The sequence below is a fragment of the Hippoglossus hippoglossus genome, chromosome 23 (assembly GCF_009819705.1).
Source record: "Hippoglossus hippoglossus isolate fHipHip1 chromosome 23, fHipHip1.pri, whole genome shotgun sequence".
Classification (NCBI taxonomy): Eukaryota; Metazoa; Chordata; class Actinopteri; order Pleuronectiformes; family Pleuronectidae; genus Hippoglossus; species Hippoglossus hippoglossus.
This window is the reverse complement of record NC_047173.1, coordinates 4,464,753-4,488,018: the sequence shown is the minus strand read 5'-3', so window position 1 is coordinate 4,488,018 and position 23,266 is coordinate 4,464,753. Positions and strand designations below refer to the sequence as shown.

Sequence of the window (23,266 nt, the reverse complement as noted above, 5' to 3'; positions counted from 1 at the left end):
GACAAGGATGCAAGGACAAATACACAACAACCACAAAATACATACACACATTCATATTAAGACAAACATTACATTTACTGGAATGCATCAACAAATGCAACAATACACACATTCACACATGCCGTATTATTTACAAAAAAGCTCACAATTTTATTAGCCCGAGTTTGAAATCGCGTCTAAACTTAGACGTTATGGCACACAAGATGAGGATTATCTTCTCCCTTTCATCAAGAGTTATTCTTAAAAAGCAGAGCCACCTGGTAAACACGATGTCACCACGGGCAGATTGCGGTCTCAGATGACTATCAACTGAAGAAGAGTTATACAAGAGCGTCATTTTTTCCACCAATGAAGGCTTTAACAACCCTCGCCTTGTTTTGGTTCATGCATCACTACGTTTATTTTCTGTCATACTTTCGGAATTAAGCGGTGTGAACAAAATAAACTGTTTTACTTGTGAAGCAAAGATTAACCTTTATTTGCTGCGGTTATATAACTTCAGTCGGCTAATTGAAGAATGCAGAGATTTTTTTATTTCATTTTTAGCAGAATACACAAGAGTTGAGTTTTCAATGTTCTTCCTATTAAACAAATTCATTTTGGAAATACGTTTATTTACTGACAAAGCGGAAGTGGTGAAGGCCACAGGGAGTTTTCCCGCGCATCAACCTCAAGGGGCAACTGCCAATAACTTGTGGTTTTTGTTTCAGACAGGTTTTTCAGGCCGAGATTCTGTTTTCCATTCGCACTGTATACACCGTTTACAGTCAGACTAGTAACTAGAACTACAGATCATAAACAGGGAATACTTTTGTAGGAGTTTTCGGTCCAGATGAAATTTTGACAACAAGCCTATGGGCCATAGGTCAGTGTGCGGGTAACCAATGCCTGCTCAAACCGGATTGGTCAAACTAGAAACGGAAACCAGACGACTTTCGGCCCCAAAACCTGGTCCTGATCATCCCACTCATCCAGCAACTCTTTATTCCCCCGAGCTCCCCCAGAAATCGATCAACCTCCTTTAACCAATTTAAAACACAGCTGCACGGGTTCTTACAAGAACTGGAAAATATGAGCACGTCGCACCCATTTTCGCCTCATTGTACTGGTGATCTGTCATTATTAGAATTGATTTGAAAATTTGATTTCTTGTTATTAAATCCTTGAATGGCCTGGCACCGCCTTACCTAGCTCACCTCCTCATCCCTGATACCCCTGGCCCGTACTCTGACATCTAAAAAGTAGCTGTTGCTCTCAGTACCGAGGGTGAGACTTGAGAGAGGGTGGAAGGACGTTCAGTTCAGGGGCTTCACAACTGTGGAATAATGTTGTATCCATTGTCTCGTTTGAATTTGTAATTGCGCTGTAATGTTTTTTTATGTCTGAAGCACTTTGTAAACTGTTTTTTTCAAACATTCCAGTTAATTTGTTCATCGGTCGGTTAGTTTGTTTGATTGTGAGCAAGATTACACAAAAACAACCAAACGGATGTCGACCAAACTTTGTGGGAGGATGCGTTATGTGTCGGGAAATAACCCATTCAATTTTAGTGCAGATCCAGGGTTTTATTTTTCAATTTTTCTTTTACAGTTTCACAGTTTTCTCAGGGACTAATTCATGGAGTCAGATGGAATTAGTTACCTTAGCATAGACTGGAAGCTGAGAAAAAGCGAGTGTGGCTCACTCTGAAGCGCACTTGCACTTCATCTGTATCACACTTTCAAAATGGCAAAGTTGTGGTTTTATGGAGAACTACATGCTGGAACCATTTCTACTGCACATGTGACTTTCTTGGCCGCTAATCTGTCACTTCCTGGCATTACTGGTCCATAATTAATGCACAAATATGAACATGGTATCCATCATCTCATTTAACTCTCTCCAAGGACACTGTTGCTTTAAGGAATTCATCGAGGATCAAAGGGGACATGTTCTCCATTAGTGGGCCTAAACGCACAATTTGATCATAAAAGTAATGATGTGGAATAAATCTTGTGTCTATCAAACGTGTTTTTGCTGCTCTTGAAGGTTTTTGGTGCTTTAGAACTAAAGTGGAAATCCCAGTCATGAGCAAAGGTGATGCAGTGGAAGTGTGGCAGCAGGGATACGAGTGTACAGGGACAGTGCAGCATCTGTCAGTACTTGCTGAAATCTATTCTAAAATCCTGTCTTCTATAATCATGTCATTCAGTCACACTGACTGTATTAATGTCTCATTGGACACACTGATGATTTATTCATGTTAAAGAGCAACACAGGACACACATATCGTGAGTGACTCCCTCTTATGGTGAATCTACATCCTGGTGGGAAGTTGGTTGACTGTGGTTGCCCCGACCTCCGTCCCCGACTCCTCTACCAGCACCTTCCTCTGAAACTCCTGCAGGAGGAGAGAAGTGTCAGGAAAGAAAGAGGAAAAGAAAGACTTAAAGACTGACCAGTTTTTCCTTTTTAACTAGTCTCCTATAATCCTTATTGTATATGATGACGTGTCTCCACTTCCTCTTGTTGAAAAAATGAAGCCAAAATATACCGGACATGGGGCATCTTCCTTTTTTGACTCCGCTCAACTTACTGGGGACAGAAAACACATGGGCATAGGTTTAAGACCTGTAATGCAGCCAGCCACCAGGGGGCAGTCAAGATGATTTGGCTTAACGTTTAGAAGCTGTAATGTCGTCCATCTCTATATACAGTCTATGCTGAGGGATCGAGGGGCCTTTGGCCAAATAGCAAGAAGATTGTTGAAGGGCCAATAAAAGCAAAGAAAAAAAGTAATTTTAGCCTCACCCAGAATATTTGATGAACAGGTTGTCTCTTTTAAGTCCAGGAAATGATTACTTGGCACTGGTCTGACACGCAGCAACGGCTAACTCCATGATGACAGCTCCTCACCCTTCAATCTACCAAAGCTGCTCCCTGAACTTCAAAGCATGCATTCATTTTAGAGCCTCTGACATGTCTCATTAACAGATGCCTGATCTGTGACCTTGAACTCTGACCGCAGTGTAACTCGATGATGACAAAAAGCTTCTTCTCTTCTCCAGGAGCTTTGAAACACTAGACGCCTTGTGTCTGCTGTGGGGTTGAATCTCAGATTGCTAGCGTGTCAGACATGTCAGACAGCAGCTGGTCGATTCGTCAGCTGTGTGTTTGACATCGACACTTGTTTCTGCAGCTAAGGTTCAGATCATGATGCGTCTGTCTGTCATCATCACCCTGAATCTTCTGAGTCGTGCCAGTCGGTCGGGCAGAGTCTTCTCCTGGCTGGAGGTCAGCTCTGCTACATGAGTCTGCCACTGCTGCTCTTTCTCCTGAAACACAGAGTTATAGGCAACTTTATTCCACAATAATACATATTAATAGGAAGTTTTTCATTGCAGTAAAGGGTCAAATGAGCCTTTTGGCCTCTTTTGGTTCGGGATTAGAGTGTGAGCTTTCAGTAGTTTAAGACCCAGATATTTTAATATTGGACTCAGACCAGAAACTGTTCGCCAAATGAAGGCTAATGCTGATATATATGTGCCACATGTGCAACGATTTGCTAACACATTTGCCATAATGTTCTTATAAAATCATAAGACGAATGATAAAAGTGCAATAAGTCCATTTGGCTCATAAAATGTGGACAAACGTGGTGTATCTGAGGTCCAGGGAAGGAATGACTCAAATGGTTATCAATTATTGTAAAATAACTTCAACTTCAATACTTGCCCTGTGCTGAAAAACGAGGAGTTCTGTGATATTTCAACTCACTTTTTCATATTTCTATGATCATTTTTAAGAATATGAACACTGTACAGACACATTAAGAGTTAAACCAGTTCCAGAGCTCTGACCAAATAGATTGCATTTGAACCACAATGTATCCTGCATGCGTTTACATGCCGGATGAGGCTTAAAACAACACTCGATAAAACCAATTTAGGAAAAGAAACAAACTAAATGAATCCAGCAAATAAAACTTTTTATAATTGTTAGTAATATTTTGTGTATTTGATTTACCCTTTTATAGTTTCTGTTAGTCAGACTATATGTTATATTTATGTGTGCTTTTTTGGAACGTGGATTACAGATGTATAAATTGCCTCATTTAATAAACTTATTTATTGACATAAACTTGTCATTGGCTTTAACAATATAGTGGACACACCTCATATAGCACAGATACATTATACTTCCTGTGTACAAAGAGAAACTGTTTGATTTCACAGCTGCAAACCAGCTATGGGCAGAAAAGAACACCCACAGCCCTTCACAGTAAATCTTCTCTAATCTCTTAAAGCACAATAAGATGAATTCGAAGGTTACAAGGTTCCCCTGATACAATAATAGTGCATATTGCACCACCGAGCCCTGTGTGTGTGTGTGTGTGTGTGTTTGTGTGTGAGTTATGCACCGGCTCATTTATCACAAGTGTGTGTTTGAGAGAAATCTTTGTGTATGGACAACAGACAGAGATACATGTGAGATGGGCGAGGCGCGTTGATCTCAGTGGACAACGCCTGCCATCGATTAACATTTCTGTCACTGAGTGTGTGTGTGTGTCTGTCAGGGGAGCAGTAATGTGTGGAGGAAATTGATGTGAGCGAGGGAGGCATTTAGTTTAATGCCGGCCAGTTTGAAGAGGAAGCCTTGCTGACACATATGGCGTGAAGGTGAAAGCAGTTACAGCGTCAACAATCAGGACATTCTTTCCAAAAAGGCCTTGAGTTGAAAATGAGCATTTGGCCATTTGAATGATTACTTCACTCATGCTCCATCCACACGTCCTATGTCTTCATGCTGCGTGAGGAGGAAGCAGCACACGTTAAACAAATTGCCTTTAAATTGGTGATCGCTGCCAAATTGATGAATTGTGTTAACACTTGCCTTCTGTCTGTGATCCAATCATGTTGGCAATTAGCCATCTGGCCGGCTGTGGGGGTTGTGTAGTTGTGCGTCAGGGTATAGAGCGATCTGAGGGTCCGAGGGTCGAGACCATAAACTGTCTGCACAGATGGGAAAATGTCCCAAAAGTGTGGGGGGGGGGGAGGCGTAGTGGACATTTTTAAACTTTGAAAAGACTTTGGGGCATATTTACATGCCTACAAAGTTTTTGATATATCAGGTTATTTATAAGCAGCTAAATAAGATAAGACACATCGGCAGGCGAAAGCAAATCTGAAACTTGGAATACTCTTTGCAGCTTAAATCATGCATTTAACCCCAATAGAGAGAAAACATCCTGTTTTAACAACCCAACCACCCCCCCTCTATTCTGCAGCACTTAACTTGCTCCTCTCATAATTACTGTGACTGTAAGTGGTCGCGTTACAATAAAACCTAACTGCGGGTCATAATGGGCTGCTTGCGCACGCAGACAGGAGGAGAGTCTCATTTCTGGTGTCTGGTGTAGAAGTCAGGATACCCACAAGGCTTTGAGCAGTCTTTGTGCCACTTTACGCACGTCTCGCCACTCAGCAGCCATCATGGCAGGCAACAACCCCCCCCCAGGCTGTTGTTTCAGGAGAATAAGACCAGGCTCTAAATAAAGCCTCAACCCACCATTGAGATGCACCAGCGATCCATTTTTACAAGTCGGTTATGCAACGAGGAGCCATTTTCACCGGGTTTTGCAACACCTTGCAGAGCACACAAAGAGATTGTGGTCGGCGGAGTGTGCGTGGTGAAGTGTTTGTTTTGGACCGAGATGCTGGTGCGGAAACAACTCTGAACACACAAAGTCAAAGCATGAAATACACTTTTGTTTTGATAACCTCCTCTTCCGTGTTTATTCAAGTCCTCGTGCACCTGCTGCCAGCATCAGTTGAAACTGCTGAGATGTAATTAGAGGTAACGTTCATTATCTGCTCAGGATGCCATTCATCCACTGTATTTTTTACATAGAAAGTAGATTTTGGCCATATTTTATCCTATATTACATGTTCAAAACGTATTGCATGTCATACTAACCCGTCTAAAGCAATAGCTAGAACTTCTGCTCTTCATCTAAAAGCATTTGTCCTTGTAACTCATCCAGTTTTGCAACATGTTTTTTCCTTTTTTACTTCAAACAATTGCGAGTCCATTTCTATTTGAAAGCGCAACACACTGCATCTGCTTTTCCTGGCAGTCGCCATGACACCTGTTAGCAATGATACCCATAGGACCAAGCTAGTCAACCGTCTTTATTTGATTTGATTTCAGAAAAAAATAAAGCTTTGGTTTTTGATTTGTATTTAGAATTTGCTTAAATTAAGCCCATTTATGAATGACCTTGCAGGCCTGATCAAATTGTTTCACTGCCCGAGAGCCAGTGGTCCCCGCCCCTGTTATGTTGTTTGTGTGTGTGTCTGGGGTTAAGTTTGGGTTCAGTGGAAAGTACATTCCATATTGAGGTGAGAGTAACAGTCGTCTCTATCAGGGTAAATGTTGTCATCCACTTCCTGCCATTTTGTGCATCTGTGTGTACGTGTTTGTGTGTGCACACAGCGGAAACACTGACAACAACAACAGAACATGTCCCTTGTTGACCTCACACACTCTTGTCAGAAACGGGGCAGCTGCTCAAAGCACCGGCCGTTGTTTTGTGTGCGCATGCGTGTGCATTCCATGTCAATGAGGATGTCCATCTGTTTTGGCAACTGTGTGTTTGCGAATGAATCTTGGGCATGAACTCACAACTCCTTTCTTTTTGGAAATGTGAAATGTTTTTTTTCTGCTCCAGCGTGTGTGTGTTTATTTGTGTGTGTGTCAATGTTTAGCAGCGTGAAGTGTGTGTGAGTGTCTGATGAGCCCAGCAGCCCTTGACAGAGGGTCAGAGTTGCCTTCCACAGCCGGTCTTTTCAATGGAAATGAATCTGATTTTGCCAGGAGCAACGAAGTGAACCTTGATGGGGAATTAACACTCATCGATCCCGGGCATCACAGCACCGCCTGTCTCCATGATCGGTTCAGCCCACTCTTTCCATTAGGCTGATTATTGCAGCCTGGTCTCACCCAATGTGAAGCACAGCGTCTTAAATTGTGAATAATGAGCTCCATTCACAGGAGTGATAAGGCAAAGGAAACATGAGCGTAAGTCGACTGCCATGTGCTAATTGCTAATGGTCAAACAAGGCGACTGATTTCATACCCATTCTTTGGTTCAAATGAGGACTGTCACTTTTGGGGGAGCTAAAGTTTGCACGGATTTGACATGGCGCGCTGTTTGTCGTTGACTGAGCACTCAACGTTGCTCCGCTCCTCTCTGATGCCTCCTCCACTTCCTCACTTGGACACAGATTTGTAGTCGTCGAAGAGTAAGGCAGTTGCATGGTACAAAGTCGACAAGCAGCCTCACCTTTCGTGCGTTACTGCGCCTTCCACTCAAAACACTTCCACACGCCGCTTCTCAGATGCTTTGGTCACTATACAGTGGTGGGATGCAGCACAGCGCATTCACTTTGTTACTGTACTTAAATAAGTTTTTATTTCAATAAATATCATCTACTCAATTACATTTGGTCAAGAGGTTATGCAATAGATGAAGCTGATAGTGAGCGCCCTCTGCTGGATCCCGAGGCAAACTACCTCAGTATATTTGGAATTTGAAGCGGTCATTACTGTTTGAATATGAATTTTTTTTTTTTCCTAAAAAGTGACAATCCTAGATTAAGTCTGGTTCGAGACTCGGAGAGACAACGTAAAACAATAATATGACGAAAGGATTTAGAAATAGTCCGAGTTTGAAAAACCTTTATCTAATGAAACCAAAATAGTCACAAAACTTATGAACACTAAAATCCAAAATCTCAGGTATTTCCCCGCCCCCCCCGGAGCAGGAACGATCTGTCATCACGCTGATCAGTTCCAGTTACTACCACTTAGCTTCCGGGTGCAACCTGTGTGTCTGCACTGTGTGTACTGTGGTTCCAGACTTTTGTTTGGGTTTCAGAGAAGATCTGCATGTGTTGGCAAGAGTGCGTCCTCAAGAGAAAACAAACACCAGCAACCGAGGCCGGGCTGGTGTCCCGACATTTCATCCTGTGCCAGAGACTGAAAGCAAAGAGGCTTTTTGGTTTCACAGTTGTACAGACATGTGTATTATCAAAAAGAAAGTGTGTGTGTGTGTGTGTGTGTGTGTGTGTGTGTGTGTGTGTGTGTGTGTGTGTGTGTGTGTGTGTGTGTGTGTTTACCTTCTTACTCTCCTCTATCGCTCTGAGTCTCTCTTTTTCCTGCTCTGCTCTCTCCAGTCGCCGGCGGACCTGGGACACACGCACAAACACGCTCTCTCTTTCAAAAATAGTTTTTTAAATAAATCGAGTGTTGAGTTTTGTGGGTTTGTTTAATTTTAGAGTCTTATCTCTCACCCTGTCTTCCTTTGGGTCCCTCCTGTCGTCCTGCAGAGCTCCGGTTCCTTCGGCCGTCTCTTCCGCTGATTTTTGAGACGTTCCCAGAAACGCATAGTCCTCCTCTTTACACAGACCTCTCAATGACTGGAACCAGAGAAACGACCATTCATCAGAGTGATACTTGTTTGGAGTCTAATTGCCTTGGGCCCTCGTCGCTTCTGCACAAATCCTGAATAAACCTTCCTTTTATGTAGAATGACCTGTTTCTATTCAAACTCAAGCACCTGAGAGAAATTATTTACACTTGTTTTATGACGTCAAATTAATTCAATTTCAAAGAAAACACATGTCTGTAAATGAAAAATAATTGCTGTTAATTTCCGGTCAGGTTTCCGTGTAATCGTTATTAACAGATTCTGCACGAGAATATGTCGAATCTGTCGGTGAGGAACGAAGCCTTTTAGTTTCTACTTTTGACCAATCGGGTTATAGCAGGCTTTTGGTTGCCCGCAGGTAAACAGTGCGTGTGGAGAGCTTGGACTTTTCTAGTTGCAAAAGTTGCAACTAGAAAATGTAACATTAAAAACAAAATGAAGAAAAAAGGCCTGTTGCTGTGCTGCGAGTTTACGTCGCAAGCTTCATGGACGCCAGGATTTATTTGTCCGTTTGTTTATTTGATGTCCGTTTTCATTGCACTTCATCACATTGGTTGACATCAGATTTCCCAACTTTTGAACATGTCATGATATTTTTGGGGATTTGTCGTGTTCCTCCACGTGCAGATTGACATCACACATGAGGTGAATGAAAGCCAGCCTGGCATCTCACGATAAGGACGACTTTCCAGAGTTGTGCGACCAAATTTTGTCCATCGGACTACATGCGCTGTTTGACTACACTGCACATCGTGGATTTATCATCATGGATTCCCGTCGTCGTGGCAGGATTAGACCCAAATGGCTTCAAATCAATATCGTTTAATTCCTTAGGTGTCAGAGTCCAGACTCAGTCGAACTGAACCAAATATGTTTCCCACACAACCAGACAGAGTTTAAGCAAAGAAGAATGTGCACAAGCACTTGGAAGAGGTGTGTGAAGATTTTATCGTTTATCTTTTTGAATAATTTAGGTCACAATGTGGAGATCTGTTTTCACTTTCACATCAAACGGTATCTTGTTATCGATCGCTCCATAAAAACACCCACATGGCTTTGATCCAGTGTTCAAAAAAACAACGAATCATGAAAGCATAACAGCAGGGTGAACACTTTTATAGCTATGCTTCTCTGCATCAAAAAAATACATGAATATGAATCAACTGTGTATATTTAATAGGAAATACAGACAGATGACAAAATTGTTGATGATGAGTTTGGTCTGTGTTAAGATGACAATGCCTACATCCGCAGGGCAGATGAATAATTTCAGCTTGAAAATGATGGGAATCATATGCCGCGGCCTTCTGCAGTCCCCATATCTTAAATCCAAATGATCAACTGCAGATGTGGCACAAATCCCCAGTGTAAATGGCCGCTTATTACTTCTGTTTACTGCTTCTCTTAGATTGACTCTTCTCGGAAAAGACACTCTGGTGCCACTGATTGATCTTCAGGGAGTGATCGTCCTTGCCAGGTGAAAAAAACAACAAAAAAAACACATGAAGAAACTTGCAACTTCTCAAGCGAAGGTATGCTCCTGTGGTTTTTAACCGCAGCCCTATTCCTGTGTACTGTCATCACAGAGCACTCCTCATTCAAGCAGCGTGTTAACGTACCTTCGACATGGGGATTCCTTGAAACCGCTTCACATGAGCCATGTTCATCCAGGACAGGTCTGTGGCTCCTCGCACACCGGATGTTCAGAGTTTGATTTATGTTTACCCGGTGACAGCTCTCTGAAATAATGCGGTGAAATATGTGATATGCTGAGGAATAATCAGCTCTGTTGAGGTCAAATTATAACCAACATATGAAAACCTTTTAAAAGTGAGTCAATTACTCACCTAAAGGTCAACAGCGAGTGCGTCTCCTGATCAAATACCTGGATCCTTCTTCGTTTCTCTCAGGAACCACAGATGCGTCCTCTGTCCTAACCCGGCGGAGACTCCCAACACATGGATTCAGACCGGAGTTATAGAGGTGCTTGGACAATGACGGCACGACATGCTCGTCATTTCCACAGCACTGTGACAGAAATGCCACTGCCCCACTAATAAAAAGTCAAGAGGCCACAACAGTATAATGGATGGTTCTGAATTGGTTTCTAATGAGATCTGTAGGAGATGTCGTCGACCTCAACCTTTGCCAATGTCAAAAGGCCAGAAAACGTTTTGTGTGTGTTTCACCTATCGAGCTGCAATAGGTGCAATTTAGTGGTTGGGGGTTTTAGTCTTGTTGTATCATGTTATACTGTAGAATGTGAAGTTACAACTATGGCTGACCTTTAGTTTAGTTTAGCTTAGCTCTGGCTGCTAAAGTGGAGCAATGGCGAGCCAGGATCTGTCTCGAGGTCACATCATCCTACCACCACTTTTAATGCTTACTTAATAACATTTCATATTTTATTTGTTTAATTTATCAAAAAAAAATTACTTTTAAAAAAAAAACTTTTTGTGCACTCATGTGCTTGTTAATTATGAATTAACCTGTTTATTATGGTAAATGGTTTGTATTTATATACACTTCTCTAGGTTTGATCTATGTGCAGCACTTTAGGGGTAAAGCCATCAGGGGTTCAGTGTCTTGCCCAAGGACACTTGAATGTAGCAGCCGGAGATCGAACCATTGACCTCGTGGTTAGTGGAGACCTGCTGTGTCCCTGCTCAGCCACAGTCTTTATGTCCTTAGCTCTTACTTCACAAAACCAGTGACACCAGACACATCTATAAACTCAGCCTGGGTAAAAATAACATCATTTGGCGTTAAACACAGAGGACTTAGATAAGTTTTGTATATAGAGCAGGGAAGTGAAATCTGATCACAGGAGACACATTCTGGAAGCTTTTCAAGCTGTGACGACACAAACTGAACACTGATCTCTCTATGGATTTTAAGACCGGGTCTGAACAGGCTTTTGCTGTAGGCCGAGTCAGTTCCCAGTCTGTATGGTAATTTAGGATAACTGCTAATATATTCCTATTGTGTGTGAGGTCATGTAATTTGTTCATTAGTCTTTAATCAATAATTCTTTCTTATTAAAGTAGGAAAACAAGGGAAAGAATAAATATAACTTTCATCAATCCTTGTTCGTAGTGTATCTCCAGTTCCAGCCTGCTCTCTGCTGCTGCTGTGTTTCCACACTGGGAACAGAGAAGTTCACCGTGTCCTCTTATCCTGATTGATAGTTCTTTCAGGAGGCTGCTACCAAGGAGCATGACATCCTCATCAGCTGCTGTAAAAATGTGTTTCCAGTGAACTCACTCAGTCATATCATTGACACAGTTATGAAAACGAGGCGTCACGGTGCTGCTGTGACAGAGCACACGAGCAGGCCTGACCGAGAGGAGTCAATCCAGAGCAGTTTGCTTTCTGTTTAGTTTCAGACTCCACAGTGTCACAGCACAATCCCTAAGGGAGGCAGATTCGATTCTGTCATAAATCCAGACGTATGCATTGAAGAATAGTGCGTGGAAACACAAAGTCCATTTGACACGGCAGGTTTGAACTTACACAAAATACATAGTGTGTTTATGAACCACAATGTGTGTGTGTGTGTGTGTGTGTGTGTGTGTGTGCGTGTGCGCGTGATGGACAGATAAGCAATTAAATGCCCCACAAAACAACCCAATACTGGCCTTATTCCATATTGTTTAGATACTATTTTTTAAATATCATATACTTGATAAAAGAAGCACAAAAGGGAGTGGATGTTGTATAAAGTGATTTATTTTTACTACCTGTAGTAAAAGACAGTTTTTCACAAAAACAAATAAATGAATAAATACTGGCATGTCTGTGTTTGTAGGCAACCTGCTGATACGAAACATGAAAATGAGTAAATTCATGAGCCATTATTTTTCAGGAGAATCAGCTCCAGACCCGGTGTGTTGGTTAATGACCATGTGAGGGAAGTGGAAACAGAAAGTGAATAAGACATGTGAAGTAATGATTTGTGCAAAGAAAAGAGAAGGAAAGTGCATTTTATGTGCAGTGATCTTTCTTTATGGAGCGCAACATTTTCACCCCCCCCCCCCCACTCAGGAGTAATGTATGTTAACATGTCTTTAGCTTTAAATAGGTTTTATAGGTTGTTAACCCCGGAACAAACTCGCAGAAACATCCCAGGACTTTAGCAGGCCTGGAGGGCACATAAATAAGGTCCTCTTTATTGTGAGTGTGAGTGTGGTCCCTGGATGCCTAAATTAATGCCATACAGCTGCATTTAAAACACAAAACTTGCAGTAAATAAAATGCATAATGATGTTGCAGCACTATAACTGTCAAACATGCCCCGATGATCTGAATTGGATTGGACAGATCGTTACGTAGAAATCTGCAAACAGTTTCCCCCCCAACAGTCTAACAAAGATTCATCAGGGCATTAGGATGCAATAAGCAGGATATAAAAAAAATCAATCAAACCACAAAGAGAACATGGGCACTCACGGTGTGGTGTGTACAAATACGCAGACAGGAGACACACACACACACACACACACACACACACACACGTTCATCTATCCCTGATCACCCAGTCTGTGTACATGCAGCACCCTGTAAAGAGCAACCAGCTGTGACCTTTGACCTTTTGATCTCTGAACACCCCCCCGAAGCCCTGGTGTCATTCATCGCTTTGCTCATAACAGGAAACGGCTTCAAATGTCGCCCCGGTGAGAAATATATGAAACGACCCTATAGCAACCTGTAAACATTCATTATACAACTGTGTGTGATTGTACACATCAGATATGATGCAGCTCATTCACAGCGATTAATGAGCATTTGTTTGTGTTTCATTGTATTCCAGATACATCTTGTCACATTGCACAGAGTATGGGCTTTAGTTCCATTTATGGCCTCCGTCGTTACTGTCTCCGTTTTAATAACGCAACTCTTCACATGGTCTTCTTTGGGCATGTGGGACAAAATGCAGGGAACAGCCATACTTCTCTTTTGGCTTCGTCCCTTCACGTCTGCAGCGTCTATAAACGTCTGGGAACTTTAACTTCATGCTACAGAGTGTTTGTTGAGTTCACTCACATGTGATTCACATCTGAGTGAACCCAGAGTGAAACGTTCTAATTGAGCTCGATACTTATAAGTACCTTCAGAGTCGTACGATTATTTATGTTCCTTTTTATAAGGGAAATTACTTTAGGTCCAAATCAGAGTTTAAGAGTCCCAGTGGGATTGATTTGTAGTTTCCTTATATGACTGTCCATGTTTCAGTAGCAGCAGGATGAGCAGACATCCTTCTTCTCAGTCACATCCTCCCACTTGTCCTGGGGGAGCGCAACACATAGAGACTGTCCTTCTAATAAAAACTGAGTCATTTTGTTTCCTGTTAAGAGACACTCCTCTCTTTTGTTAGCGTTGGGAGGATGGATGAGTCGACAAAACGACAAACTTTGATACAGGAGTCTGTTCTCTGATCATTTACAACCATCGGTGAACGTTTCCTTGTGGTTGTTAATGGAGCCATGATGCCAAAGCTAACCTAAGCTCAAAGTGAGGGGTTGTCAATCCTGGAAAAGCAAGCAAGGGCAGGCTACACTAAAAATACAACCAATACACCCCACCCACTCCCATAAAGCCCTCTCATCAACGCTACATCCTCAAAACATGTGAAAACACACTTTTCTTGCTTTGTTTTGCAGTGGACATCATTGTCTGTAGCGATAGAGGGAAGTTTGACTGATCTTTCTCTGCTTTTTTTTTTTTTATGACTCACACTCTAACTTCTGGCTATCGTCTCCGCTTAAGTGGTTTGTGTGTCCACGGCTTGTGAAGACGACGGCCAATGCGCAGTGAGAGCACGCCCACCAGCCAATAATTTCAACTGTACCTTTTTAACAACTTGCTCTATTTAATCCAAATCCCAATTTGGGGAGCAGCCCTGAACGCAGCCAAATCATTTTTGTGTCCAAACATTACCCACAGCATTATCACATCATAGAACATTTCTATTTCTATTGAAGTTCACAACGGTTTTGAGAGGCACAGATGAACACTGCTGTCTGGCTGATGGAGGGGTCGGATCAGAAAGAGCATCTGCTGTTCTATGGGCAAGCTAAAAATGACATATTTGGTTGTTGAATCGAGGACAGGATGTGTCTGGAAAGACTCTAAAGACATCCTGGAGACATCCTAACCAGATGCGTCCAAAGGCAAATCTGCGACAGAGCCACATCGACAAAGCTTGCAACCAATCTCTTTATCGAACCCCGATCTGACCCGTTGATATAAATCCCCAGAACCAAACCATACCCTTAACTAAACACCCATTTAAAACTCAATTTTCACAGGGCTTGCATGATGGCTTCTTCAAAGTTGTCTGCGGTTCTGTGTGCATTGTGGAAGGCACAGCTGGAGAAAGAGAAACTTCTTAAACACCGTAAACCGTGCTCACACTTAAAGGTCCCTCAGTTCCTGCACACAGCTGCAGACAGACATTGACAGCTGTGTTATAGATCAGATAAAGAGCATTTCAAAGCCTCACTAAGAGCAGAGTTCAATTAAGTGACACGAGCACAAAGTGCAACACATCAGTGCTGCGATGCCTGCGTGACATCATTTCCTCCCCCTTTTTTCATTCTAAAGATCCGAGCTGGTGTGTGGTGACCCGGCGTGACTCTGTGAAAGCTGCTGTCATGAAGGATTCCTAACACGTCTTGTGTCTTAACGCCTGATCCCTTGGCCACTAAGTGGTGCGCTGCAAGAGGCTTAACTTCCCCTCAGTAGCCATTGTTCCGCACGGCTGAGCGGCCTCAGGATACTCATTGTAGAGCATTTGTTTGTGTGTATGAGCCCACAGGTGGGGACTGTAGGTGTCTGGGACTTTCTTCTATTGCATTTTTTTTTTTCTGTAAATGTGTGTATCCTGTTGTGATCCAAGGCAGAGTAGGGTTGTGACTGTAGGAGATGGTTTTTTGGCAATGAAACTGTTTGGACAATCCCTTGACCTCAATCTGTTGTAGGGCAGGACTGTGGACGCGTATTTGGATGAATCTGAATGTATGCTGGCTGCACAAATCTGTGTCAGACATCATCCCCAGAAACCCTGGCGTTGCATCAAACATGCAGGTGTGTGTGTGTGGGCCTACTTATTTGTTTGAGATTGTTAAAATTGGGCTCAAATTACTCTTATTACTGCACAACCTAAATCAAATACTCATCATCAAGTATGAGGTGGAATATGGGACTAAACATATCTAAACACATTCTAAACACAACTTTTGTACTGAATCACTGTCCAGAAAAAGCCCAAAATGTTGTTGCATGGGTCCCCCCCCCTCGGCTCTTCTTTAAATGCAAATAAAGTGCATCACTACTGGTGTGTCGATGCAGAACGACACCAGATTTAAAAGATCCAGTATACAGCACAATGCAGGGAGATTTACCTGGTGCTAATCGGCTTAATCAGCGGACTCCGTCTGGCAAGGGCTTGAATGGAACGGCGAGTGTTGGGTAAAGCTACTTGGAACATGCAGTGAGATAAGCTACCGGTTACTCTACATTAAATAATGCTGCGCTGCACTGAAGCTGAACCCTCAGGGAGAAGTGGCGAGCTGAGCAACAACAGCATGGCGTGGTTAACTAGTGATCAGTACTACTACTACTCCAAAACCAGTTTGATAACAAGTGCTTGTGTGGCTTCACATAGGCTGGACGGTAAATGGTCTATGTAGCATTTCTTATTATTTGGCATTCTCACAGGAACTAATGGTATAGGACAATTTTAACTCCTGACCTGAGAGTGCTAAAATAAAAGTCAGCGGATCTGTCAATTTATTACAGAAAATCACAAGGGGCACATGAATGGCTGAATACAATTTCATGGAAAATCAATTATTGTTAAAATATTCACTTGACACCACAAAAGTCCATCCCTTGGTAGCGCTAAAAGAAAACTCAGAAGACCATCAAAGTCAGTCAAATTCAGGGCAACAGATGTCGAAACCAAATCTCACAGCAGTCTGTCCTTTGTTCAGGGAAATGTATTTTAGTCTGGACCAAAGTCAATTGTCTGATCATGGCTACAAACTTAACAGCAACATCTTCCTCCACAAACAGTAACCTGGTTACTCTCAATAATCTGACTTTCTCCCAAAGAAAGTCTCCCCAATTGCGATGGGTTCCTTCCCTCCAGCATTGTGCTGCTGAGATGAAGCTCAACCAGTGTTATTTACTACTTCCAAGAAAATTGTTTGACCAAACCATAACTCTCCCACTCGGTGCATGTGAGAGGAATCACGTTTTAGTCAAATTTGTCTGGTTGCCAGATTTCATGATTAATCACAACATCCCTTCGTGAACCAGTATCAAATTAATGATATTTCTCGTGTAGATCTGTCGGCCTGAGAGACTGACATTTTTTTTTGTTGACTCAAGATAAACATGAGGTTTTATGACCAAAACTGGGGCCCTAAAACCATGAGAGAATCAGACAAGGTATTATTTAGAGTGACCGGGTTATGACTCTACTTGAACAGGGACTAAAATAACATTATGTCAGAGAGTTATGGGAACAGGAGTGCTATGGAGAGGATCTCTGTCGCTCTGTGGAAGCCGGGCGCTCACATTTCCAACCTTGCGCCGCGAGAGCGTGTGATGAGACGTGGATAAAAAAGACTAGAACATTACACACGGCAAAAAACACACCTCCGTGTTTATCTCTTTTTCAAATCCTGTTCCTAAGCTGTTAAGATTTTAAAACAATAAGCGCACAAAGGAATGATTCCACAGAGGGTCAAAAACATCATAACAAGCTTAAGACATGGAGGAAAGAGCCCTGTCAAAATATTTTACAGTATGTAATGTAATTTTTTCAAGGCAATCTCAGATATTGGATGACTCCGTGCTCTGGCTTTTTTTGCGATATTGTGAAAATATGAGTGATAACCATCGAATTCCCCATTTGACATAAAGTAGCAACCTTTACTAATGAAACGTAAAGTCATTAGTGTTGCACACAGCTGGCTTCCACCACATTTCACAGCGAGGTAACTTGCATGCTTTAAAACCATTTTCCCTTTTTGGAAACATGGCACAAACTTGTTTTTGGTTGGTTGGTCGGTCCGCGACCCAGACTGAAATATGAACGTCTTTTGGATGGACTGCCTTTCAGTTGACTGCAGATATCCAAGGCACTTAGAGGATGACTCATTTGGGGATTGGTCCCCTGACAGTTCTGTAGTTCCCCCAGCAGGTCAAAGTGTTTACACGTCCACTGCAATATCATTTAATGTACTTGATGGATTGGCACAAAGTTTGGTGCAGATGTTTATGGTCCCTAAAGGATGTATCCTAATGACTTGAAATGCAGTCCCTTAACAATCAATTTAACTCCCTGTGGCCAATAACGGACTAACTCTACTTTGCACAATCCAGTCTCTGGTGCTTAGTATTTTTTATATTTAATTTAGTTTCCTATTTTTATATTTATACTTGCCCAAATACACCACAGCAAATTCTTTGTGTAAACCTGCTTGGCAATAAAACCCGATTCTGATCACTGGATGGATTTCTATGAAATTTGCTTCAAATATGAATGTTACCCGTGGGATCAATTGAAAACAAATCTTGTGTCATCATCAGGTCAATAATTCCATCTCTCCACAAGCCTGCAAGATAATCACATTCCCATCGCACTCCGCTGTATCTTTGTACCGATCCAATACCATGTCTTTCACCCTGATTAAATGTCATAGTTGCGCTGTACTGCCACTGGCAAGCACAGTTTTTAGAGCGGCAAGGAAGATATTTATATACGGAAATGTAAGGTTAGCCTAAAAATGTCCCCTATTTAGCAATAAGTACATTTGACAAAGATAAAACGCTGACACGTACCGTATGCTACATCTCAGTTTCAACGGGTGGCACTGGTGTTGCAAATTAGGAAACTAGCAATCTCAGGAGGTTTTTCTTTTTCAAAGGGTTTAACCTAAACCAGGCAATACAAGAGTAATAGCAACCATCACTTCCATACAGGGTTACTGACATACTGCTCTTAGAAAACTTTTTATGAGTTGTTTTTAATACATTGGTAATAGATTGATAATCAGAATTGACTGGTCGGAATCGGTATCAGAAAGAGAAAAATTGTATCAGAACATCTCTGGTACTGAAGGTTGGCATATTAAGACCCAAAACACAGGCATAGTACATTCTAAACTTAGTACCTGGTTTATCAGCATGTTAGCACTGTCAGTGACATCCATTGAAGGAAACCATGATGCCCAGGTTTGCTAGGTGAACTTCTGAACCCTCCGTCAGGACAATGTCTTCAGGCTTCGGAGAAAGGATTTTTATCTGATCGGTCATGGCCCTTTTGTAACACATTGCAAGGGCTGCAGCGCTGAGGGCAGGTGGCCAAGCACACTTCTGCTGATTTAGTCTGCGCGTGGAGTTGATAGTTGTTCTATGTGTACTTTTTATTGGTATGTATTATTGCTATGATAATTTTTTCTAGATGTATGTGGTGGACATAAAATGCTGCTCCTGTGGTGTCATCCATGTGTCTGTCAGTAAGTTACTGCTGCAGTTCTCGCAGATCTCGTGAGTAAAGACACTTTTTTTACGTTTGAAGAAGTGTTTCCTGGACTCAAACACTTCACCCGCCCCTCCATCGGCATAGTGGTGACTAGATAATGACTGAGGTTTCATTTGCGGGTGACTTATCCCTTAGAGGTTGTGTTTAACCAATAAAGATGGCTGCGGCATTCTTGCGTTCAGAATTGGGAATTTGATGACAGGCATTCCTTCTGTCGTTCCCCACCTCTGTGGAGTTTAGCACATTAGATCTAATCAACTTTCAGAAGCTCTGCCATGCATACACATACTCAATCAGACATGGGTCACTTTACATTTTTTCAAATGCGGATGCAAACACTTTTTTCTTATCCCCATCCGACTCAGCGACTGAGCCCACCTTGAACTGTTTGCCAGATAGAAACAAAAGTGTTCATTTTGTATGCTCCGAGGATTTGAAAGCATAATATGACCCCGGCTATTCGACACATGTGAGATTGTGCATGGTCGTGAAACGCCAGCTGACAAGACAACTCAAATGGACACGGGTCAGCTTTTCTTAACAACAAACACGGCGCACACACAAACACCCGTTACTAAAATAGAAAGCTGTCACATTAATTTTATCCCCAGGAAGCTCTTAATGGCTCAGGGGAGGTGAGAGACGGGTGAAGAGGGGAACAAACTATGGCTCCTTTGTTTTTGACTCATTCCTTTTTGATTTGAACGCTTTCAGTAACACATTCGGCTGGATGTGCCCGTAGACATCCATTCACTGCACTGGAGTCAGATCCAGTGGCATAACTGATCACTGGGTTTTAGAAGGACAACAAGGGGTTATCAGATTAATGGCGACCTTGGTGAACTGCTGCAGTAACCTGACATTCATTAGACTGAGATGTGAGGATGATTTGAAAGCCAGTGGGTGGGTTCCGGCGACACGATGTAGGGACCTGACAGGTTGGAAACAGCTGCAAATTCACAGGAGGACGCAAAAATGGATGTGAGGACATATGGACAAGTTGAAATGTAGCAACAGAACCTGAAGGAAAATTACAGAGCAGACTGAAGTTACAGGTGAATTCCCGAAAACAGCTGTTTCTCATTGTACAGTCCGACTAACTGTTTTTAACATTATCTACTTCACTATTAATATTATGCAATAGATTTAAATTTGATTTAGGATCTACTGCACAAGAATGTGCGATACGGCCCAAAAACTGTCAAGACAGAACTCTTCATGAGTTGATATTGAGAATTATCACATGAAATGTCACATTTTCTTTTAAGTCTAAAGCTTGTGAATGGAGGTTGTGGTTTTAAACTCTTCTTTATGAGCAGAGACAAACACTCTCACTCTCTAACTGCAAAGCATTTTACAAATCTGAGGTCGATCAATTATGTGCTATTCCTCCTCACTGTGCTCAATGTGTCAGCATTATCAGTATATGTTGGACTTGTATTATATCACTATCAATTTAAAAAAACATTACGAAAATGAATTGCCAAACTCTATATCTGCAATATTAATGTTTCATTTACAGAAGAGAAAATCCTATTTAACACACTATACTTTTATCTCACACTCAACCTTTCAAAACTAAGTTGTGTTATAGTTGTAATGTAAATATGTGCATATTGCCACCAGCAGGACAAATAATATCTACTCTAAAAGCTTTCACTATAATAATATAAACCATATATAGTATAACACCATTATTAATAATAATACTATCATATTATCAACACTAGATTAGTAAAGAATATCCCCAAAAAATTGGTTCATTAAATGTTTGTGTTTTGACAATCTCAAATAACCTGGTTGCATGTACTTGCCCCTTTCAAAACTCAGCCCAGAACTTCTTTCCAATGTACGTTCATATAAATTAATGTTTGCATAGATTTAAAATGTTTTTCAGCTGATCAAAACATTATGCAAAGCTTCAAAACTTAACGCAAACCGTTTTTTATTAGATTTCAACCTTTCAAAGCCTATTATTTTCAGTTTTTTACCCCAATCTCTTTGGAAACCCATCCAACCTGACATCACAACGATTTGTCTTTTCCTCCTTCACCTCTTCTGTGCAAAAGAATAATAATATTCGGTCATTGTCGAGTCCTGTTATTTTAGTGTCGAGCTGTTGATTGCGGCTCTGTCCATTTGAATTGGACTTGACATTTCACAAGTGCAGCACAAAGGCAGATTATGTGGTCTTCATGTGTGTGTCGGCACCGCTCCTCCAATGAGAAACGGTTGCAGAGGAAATGACGTGACTTATGGATTCTGTGTGTTTTTTGTTTTCGCCCACTTGATCTCTGTCTCTCGCACATACGTTGCCCCAGTGGGTGGCCAGAGCAGCGTTTAACTCCAGATGTTCTCGCTACAGGCCCGGCTCAGAGATGACCCCCACACCTCGGGAAATTTCACCTGCCAATCATCGCGGAGGAAAGCACTTTCTCATTTCCTCCTCTTCCTCTTTTCTTATTCCCTGATGAATTTGACTTGGGCTCAACCTCTGCCATGTACACAGGCCTCTCATTGTTGCCCAATTAAAGGTCTGCATGTGGGACGGCTTCTCTCAACCGCTGCCAATGTCAATACCGAATGTTACTGTAGCTCCAAAATCCCTTAAGTCTTGCAGCATTTGTTTCTCTCTGTTGATGAATCATTTGGCTACGCCTCTGTTTTTCTTTTACCTTCAAATGTCAGAGACGTCTGCCAGGACTAACACTCTGTGACATGCTGGAAGAGCTGAAAACACATTAGAGGTAAAATACGCTTCACCGTCGGAAACGTTTTTATAAGTTTTATTGCAGGCTGTGAGTTTTGACGTGTGGTCGCTTCTGTTTTCTGATTCTGGCACAGCTTCAGATATTGAACATTCACTCTTAAAAGCTTACAGTAATGACACTTGTATGAACCCTTAATATGCTCAGGAGCAAATTCGTTGTTTTTTTTTGCCGTTCGGCCTTGTAAACTTAATTTGTACATTTTTATTGTTTCCCTGAATTTCAATGTGTACATGTCTGCAGCCTCTGATTGACCTGAAAGCAAATTTAATACGCTTATTATCTGTTTTGCAGAACACTGGCTGCTTTGTCCCACTAATCACGAGCATTCAAAGCGTGGCTTGGCATACATATATTTAAAAACATCATTGCAGAACGTACCTATTTTTGGAATACCAGGACTCCCTAGGACCATATTAGGACCTGTATCTTGATGCTGAGAGTTTTAAAAATGTGGATCCTTCAAAGCTGTTTTTTTTTATGTGGAATGTCTGATGCTGAACCGAGCACTGGGTCGGTCCTGGCCCCACAAACTGCTGCTTAATCCTTGGAAAGTCCGCTTTTGGCACGAGAGCCGGGATCAAATATATGTTTGGCACGACTCCCACACACCACGAAGACGCCTGGATGTTTGTAGGTTTTTAGAAATTTCATTACAAGAGTTTGAAGATGAATAGATCTTCCTGCATATTTCTATTGTTGGTATTAATAATTTAATGCTCAAATCCTTGCATTTAAAAAAAAAAAACTGCTGATGCTGCTTGTTGTTATTTTCGTTAATGATTCTGGATCAAAATACAGCCAATTTATTTCAGATGATATTGAGCTTCAGAGTTGCACATTTTCAATAATACATTGACAATTCAGTGCAGTAACGAATAAGAATATGAAAGTGCAGCATCTTCAAAATGCCCTTTACACGCAGAGCTGCTCCGTGGTTAGATATTTTTTGTCACCGGCCTTCGCCCGTTTGTCACATCGGTAATTTGACTTTCAGATTAAATAATACAACATTCACACTTGACTGGCAGCAATTCTCACCAGCACTGAACGCAGCCCTTCACTGCCCCGCCAGCAAGGAAAATATGTCGAATATGTTGAAAATGGCCAAACCCCAGTCAGAAGAAGAATGAGTGCCATCGACAGGTGCCAGATCTCGACGCCGCCTCTGATCCACGTTGTGATCCTGCCATCTGTAAACACTCCTGACCTGTGACCTTCAGACTCCCAGCAGGCTTTCTGACTGTATGAAAACCCTCCCCAAATAGATTTCAGTGCCTTAGTTCAAGACAGGGGGTGGGGGCTCTCACGCACCGCTTGGCACGAACATTGCTGTGTCTAGGATACAGCAAATCCCCCCCCCCCCCCCCCAGTGTTGTCCAACACTGAAAGAATCCTATTCCCCCATATAATCCACCGTCTTGTCTTACTTGTCAAGCATGCAACAGGGATAGAAGTCGAGACTCTAACACC

At 42.0% G+C, this 23,266-nt stretch overlaps 1 long non-coding RNA gene across 1 annotated transcript; it reads right to left on the bottom strand.

The window, feature by feature from the left end:
* Positions 1 to 2,166: 2,166 nt before the first annotated feature.
* Positions 2,167 to 8,466, bottom strand: LOC117757383. Its single transcript, XR_004613105.1, has 4 exons — positions 8,334 to 8,466; positions 8,160 to 8,228; positions 3,219 to 3,314; positions 2,167 to 2,380 (listed from the first exon to the last, which is right to left on the bottom strand). It is a non-coding gene; the product is annotated as an uncharacterized LOC117757383 (long non-coding RNA).
* Positions 8,467 to 23,266: the final 14,800 nt, after the last annotated feature.